Raw genomic sequence first — 7,037 nt, forward strand, 5'->3', positions numbered from 1 at the left:
CTGCTTTTAAATTCAGCACACTTTTATTGGTGCAAGCCTGTACTGTCTGTCTTTGGGAGATTTCCAGGCAGATAGGTAGGCAACCTGAACTGGCCCTAGGTCTTTGTAGAGGTATAGATAGAGCCTTCTTGCAGACAGGGTTGGCTTGGCACCATGGTAGTTACTTCTATCTGGTTGAAGCTTTTCCTATTGTCACTGCAGGGCCTTGCAGAAGCTTCCATGTGACTGATGTCAAACATGCGGCAGCTGTGTTCCTTCATCAGCTGTATAGTAATATGCTACCTAAATCTTGGTGCCTTGTTTTCTTCAGGATCTTCTTGACACTGTACTAACATAAAGAACATCCAGTGAAATTATAAAAGGTCTAATAGAAAAGTAATCATAGTATTATCCTCTGTAATGCTTACAAACACACACATAAAAATTATCTAGATATGTAAAGTCATTCACATCTACCAGCTATTGTGACACTTCATGTTAAATTGGTCACTGTCAAATATTTCACTATGAAAAGTAGAGGAAAAGGTTTGAATGAAAACTATAGCTTTTTATAACACATATAGGCAACTAAATAAATATTTTATTATAAGTTATTAATTTATCTCAATGCAGTAATAGCTCACATATTCTTTTTAGCTTTTATAGAAACATAAAAATATATAACAAATATTTCTGAGAATGCAATCAATGCTTTCTTTGTATTTCAATTGCTTCTGTGTTTACTTTAGATATTATACATTGAAAAGATACATTTTACATAACTTACTTTCTTTAAAAAATGAATAAACCTCAATTCTGCAACAATACAGTGTGTTTGAGTTGATGTCTTAGAACAAAACATATTTGTGTCTATCTGCACAAAACTTTCAGACTATATTAGTGTGTTTGTGTACACACACAAACACACATACATACATCAACTGCTTCAGTAAACATAGGTCTTTATTTCTTTCTCTGCAAGCTGTATTCTTCTCTGTAAATATGACTTTTATCACACTGCATGTAAATATCACAAATAGAGGATTTTCAACTGGAAACAAAACCACCAGTATCCCATAATTATGATAAATCAAGTTTATTTTCCATTTTGAAAATATAGCAGGACATTAATTCCTCACAGTGGCAGATGTTATAAAATATACAGAAAAGGGTATTTCTAAAATTACTTCCATTCATTGAATCTCAAAAAAAATCACAGTTTTCCATGTTGTGTTTTGCACATATACGTATATCTGTACCTAGGCTTCTCATGTAGCCTCCTTGTTTAGACAGCTGGATTTATCTCATCTAAAATCACTCTAAAGGTGTAGCTTATCTAAAATTAACATCTATTTACTGTCTATGTTTCTCTTCAGAATGCAGATGTTCTTCTGATAATGTAGGCTAGTATCAAGTTAGATGAGATGGAACGTGATACTTGCAGTGAATATTTTATGTTGCTACTTACAATGAATGTTTTAAACCATTTAAACAGTGCATCAACATTGATAGTTGGTAATCCACACTTCCCAGATGTGTCTTTCTTAAAAGGCATTATTTCCAATGTTAAACATGGGCAAATATATTTTCTATAATTCAAAGTAATAGTCTGCTGCTTTTATGGATGTCAGGAAGTAATAAATAACTTCAGTTACACCATACAAACTGGGTAACTTGTATCCTTCACACTGTCGCGGAAATGTGGTCATTCCTGATATGATGTACCTACCTTTATATGTGGCAAGTCCATGGCACTGTCCAGTGGAAAGCAAATACATCCTCAGCTTTGACATATCAAAAAGCACCTTTTTTTTTTAATTCACAGCTCAGAAATCACACTTATTGCAGCCATTCTCCAAGAGATATGGACAATAATGAATAAAAGGTATCTCTTAAGAATTCAGAGGTTGCCATATACTGTAGAATGGAGTAAAGAGTGGGGAAAATTTATTTGCAGTAATGCATCTGCTATTTAAATATTATGGTATCATAGAATGCTATAGGTTGGAAAGGACCTTAAGATCATCTAGTTCCAACCCCACTGCCATGGGCAGGAATGCCACACAATGACCATGTTGCCCAAGCCTCTGTCCTTTCTTGATTTATAGCGCAAATTTTCACGAGGCTTGTGCAAGAATAATCCCCTTAATAACCATTATTTGTCTCTCACTTTTTTTTTTTACCGATATCCTTCAAGTGAATGAATTGTTAAGAGCTCGCCACAAATGAAATATTATTTAAACAGCCCTCTTATGTGTAACTAGAAATCTTCATATATACATAATTTACCTTAAGGTCAGAAGGGACCATTACATCAACTGGTTTGACTTTAGCAATCCAGACTGTAGAACCACATCATATTCTCTTGCCCTGTAAAGTGTGCACTGTAAAGTTTGTTTGACTGCAGCTCACCTCCTAGAAACACATTTTGACTTAATATGATAACTCAGAAATGGAGAATCTGCAACTTTTCTTGGTAGTAGCGTGTTTGCAGGAAGAATCTTCTTTGCAGTTAAAAATGTGTGCTATTCTTTCTGTGGCAAAACTGTTAAAGTTAATTCCAACTTCCTTAAAGTTAATTGCACCGTCCACTTAACTTTTTTAAGGATACTTGGACTTTTGTTAAATAAATTCCAGTGGGACTGAAATTTCCATGGTTGCTTGCAGCCTAATGTTTAGTTTGCTCTTTGAAGAAAAAGCAGAAACAAAATGACAAAGTGGGGTTTCAGACTATATTAGTGTGGCAAAGTGGGATTTGACTTATGGCCCTGAAAAAAAATAAGTAAGTTTATATGTCATTTTTTTTTCCTAATTTTTTAACAGCAACAACAGCTGACAGCTACAGTCTAAAAATTTGGGCTTTTGTGTAGTTGCTTGAGATCAAAGGAGGAAAATATTTTTAAAGAAAGGCATTTGCCCAGGTTTAAAATTAAGTATTTACAACCAGAAAATAATATTTTTTTTAACTAAGTGAAAGAAAGAAATACATACTGGTAACCATCCTGTCAGGATATGATTCTATGATATGGCGCTCACACCTGAGTACTTCAGTGCCACCAGCAATGGTCATATAGAGTTAAGGATCCACTCTCACAATTCCTTTGGTGGATCAGGAAAATGTAATGTTATGCTTTTGTCATTACTACTTCTGAGAAAATTTGATAATTTCCTAGTACTTTGACTTTCAAATGATTTTAAGAAAAAACTAAAATTACAAAAGAGGCAGAAGATATAATGAAGAAGGGGAAATACTTTGAAAGAAGTGCAAAAGGTTTGGAAAATAAGGTTTATATGCATGTATAAAACAAGTTGTGAGAAAACTTGGTATTTTGCCACTCATAATCTGAATCCTCTGTGAATATTTCCTTTCATAATGCTTTTTGCCCTAATGAAGTGCTAGTCACTGGAAAATAGTATAGGCTGAAATGAATTAGTAACCTTACCAAATTAGCACAGCAGTGACCACAGTGCTGTAGGTGGTACAGGGACAGAGAAAAGCTTTGAGAGATCCCCAGCTCAACTGGAGTTTATAATTCCCATGAGCTTCAGAACCAGTCAGCTCTGGAAACTAAACTACAGAAAGCTGTGTTTTTTTAAAATATGGTTCTTGTTTCACCAGCCCTTACAGCTAGTTATTATTTGGATGAATACAAAAATGTGGCAAGTTTATTAACACTCTAAAACCTTAATGAAATGATTTAAATTTAACTAAACTCTTTCAGATGAGAAAAGTCTGTGCATCCCCTCCACCAAGGCTGGGTAAGGCAAGCACAGAACATGAATATCACCCCTCCTCCAAGTATTCATTTTTCAAAATGGTGCAACAGATACATTCCACTTACAGTTCAATTGGCATATGTTTGATAGATAGAAAGGACATTTTAGCTTTCTTGTTTACTTCCTCTTTCTCTCTCTCTGACTGTATTTTCTTTCTAGAAGATATTATAATGCCAAAGTTTGTTAATTAGAAGTCAAATGTTATAATTTTGTTACAAAGGTGCAAGTAACTTTGTGTTATAATCAAAGAGAGTTCAGAGAGGCCTTTATGAAGTAATGGTAAGTCAAGGGAAAAGTTGTCAATTTTTTAGCAAATAATTAGCGGAAGAAACTTAGGGATCCAGGAAGTTCTCATCCTGCCTGTGATGCTGAAACAGGATGTTCAAAGAAAGAGAATGAATTTTTCTTTGTTATTCTATGATCTACTCAAACCATCTGGGCTGGAGATCACCATGTTTCAGTATTCTTCAGTTTCCTATTTCTAATAGGAGAAATCAATATCAGACTAATATTCATGCAATGCAAGTCAGCCAAACTCTGAAAGCACATCTTGCCTTGGTATGACAGCAAACTGATGCATCATTGAAACTATCTTACTTGCCTTTTTATGAAAAAGGAAATAAAGCAGTATGCAAACATGCAAAAATTAGTATCAGTGTGAAACCCTCTCATATACAAGACAGTTAGCAGAAAGCCTATGTTTTCTTTATACTCTTCTTGATCTCTAATTTTACTTTGGTACTAGATGATCTTAAGGTCCTTTCCAACCCTAACTATTCTATGATTCTATGAATAGCATTGCATTTTTATTCCCCTATCACTAGGCTATTGTGAAGGTTAATTATTGAATGTTTCTAAATGGTTTGGCAATAGCTATCACTGTAATTTTCAATAATTGAACACTTATAAACTTCTTTTAGTAAAAAAAAAATTTGAAGGGTATTAGCCTAGAAAGAATTCAGTGTCAGTATTAGCTGACACAGATTTCAAACATCCTATAAAAAGCCCTGGCAAACCCACAACCCAAAACCAAACAAATTTGAATCAAGTAAAGCGGATGGTAATCAGAAACTTTGAATACAAACATTTTCTTCCTTTAAGGGAAAACTCCATTTATTTTACATTTTAAATATTCCCTTTCAGTTATGTGAATTCAGAGAAACACTGTTCATTTTGCATACAAACTAAGAAATGAAATGGGCTAGGAGGGAAATACCAGGCTACATTATTTTGCATTTTGTGGAAATGCAAAAAGACATAGGATAAAATGGGCTTCAAAAGTGTGATGATGGATGCTGTACTAGGATCTGAAAAACAGATGAGGGTGGAAAAATTATTTTAGTTTTATTAACATGAAAGCTTAAAATATATTATCTAGAATTGTTTTTAATTAAAATCATTAATTACAATCTTTAATAATTATTTTTCTTTTATTTTGCTGGTTTTTTTCTTTCCCTCTTTCGATTTTTTAGGAACCTGAATAAACTGTATGGGTACACACAGTTGCCTAAATACCTTTATTTGCATATTAGCTACACTTTGGTTGGTCCTTCATGTTTTCTAAAACACTGATGGAGCGCCCTTTGCAGATGGGGAGTTTCATTATCATAATGGAATTAATATCTTATTTCCATATCCTGTGCTTTCTGAGACCTATGTCTAAACTGGCAACATTTAGAAAAGGAAAATATTTAATCTGCAGGCTTTTTTTCTACTTGAGCCAAAATTCTTTGTCAGGCTTCTCCCTGTCAGTCAGTTTATGCCATTACATAGAAATGTGAAGAGACAAGAAGTTCAGTACAGAAACTCTAGTAAAAACAGATTCCAGCCTTCAAAAATGTCCCTTGACAATTTCTTCTAATGGTAGGTGTAAAGAGTTAATTGACTGGGGAAAGCTGAATATGTGTAAAGCTCCTACTAGAAACAGGGTTATATTTAATATTAGAAGGTTAATCATACCTGCCTGGCACCTGGCTTTCTGCCTGCCTATGTAAGCTTTATGGAGTTTCTTCTGGTCTGCCAACAGAACCTCACTACGCAAGTCTACCTATCAGGAGACACTCACTCACTGAGTTTACCAATGCCATCTACAGACATGACAACAGTGAAAATATGTTGTAATAAGCAGAGGAGGAAGAAACCTGGCTCTTGTCCAAACTCGTCTTGGGAAAAGCAGTTAGTGAATTCTGAGCATCTGAGGCTCCTTCCAGTTTTTTTAAATCTTACTTGCAACAAGAAATGTAATGATGATTACGAATATAATAGCTATAAATTAAGCTATTTTTTCTCTAAGAAGCAGGGAGATACCAATGCACAGTGCTGTGTAGACACAACAAAAAGGGGGGGTCTCAGACCTAGGGTTTTTCTCCTGGTGAATGTTGGGAGGTGCAGATTAACATCAGCACCAAGTGAGTGAGTTTGAGCCCTTTCACAGAGACTGTGGTGTCTGAGAGAGCGTGGAAGCTGTGCCATTTTATATCCAATTATCACCACTAATAAACACATCTCCTGAGCCATCAGAACCACTAAGCGGTTCTGTTAGACTTCTCATTACTCCCATTCTTTGAATGATCTTGTCCTAGCTTGCACTACTTAGATGTAGATAAGTGTAAGGGTTTTACCATTCTCGCTTTAATTATCATTGTTAATGAATGGAATACCCTAAACCACCACCACCCTCCTGCTTTGAATGATTCTGAAGCTTTAGTAAAATTTTATATTTTCAGCCATCATGCCCTAGCTTGTAGTTACCTATTAGCTTCTTCTTCATCATCATTTTCTGCTAGTTCTTTTGTTTTCCCTTAAAGGCCCAATTCTATACCTTTATTACAATCTCCTGAGCAACTTTGACTTCTTTTGAGTCAAATGGAAATGCAGTTCTTTAAAATCTACACCTCCCTAGATCTTATTCTTCTGTTTAACTTCTTGCTTCTGGCTTTGGACATTACTTCTTTATCCAACAGGCTTAATTGTCCAGAGCAATTTTAACCATCAACACTGAATTTTACATTATTCATGGAAGATCTTCCTCTTCTGAGTTTTTAGAACATCAGCATTGACATGAGGCCATTGCTAAAGTCTTTCTTTTCCTTCTACTTATTTAATTTGGACATAACCATAAACAAGTAGTTGTGACAAACTGCAATATAAGAAAGGGATTAAAATTACTGACACGTTTGAGATCTTTGTCCTAAATTGTATTCTACTTCTTTTTAGCTAAACTGTTGTGTCAGCACAATGGAAATAGTCTGCCTTTAAAAGAAAATAAAAACATTGTTATG

This window comes from Melopsittacus undulatus, chromosome 1, assembly GCF_012275295.1.
Source record: "Melopsittacus undulatus isolate bMelUnd1 chromosome 1, bMelUnd1.mat.Z, whole genome shotgun sequence".
Classification (NCBI taxonomy): Eukaryota; Metazoa; Chordata; class Aves; order Psittaciformes; family Psittaculidae; genus Melopsittacus; species Melopsittacus undulatus.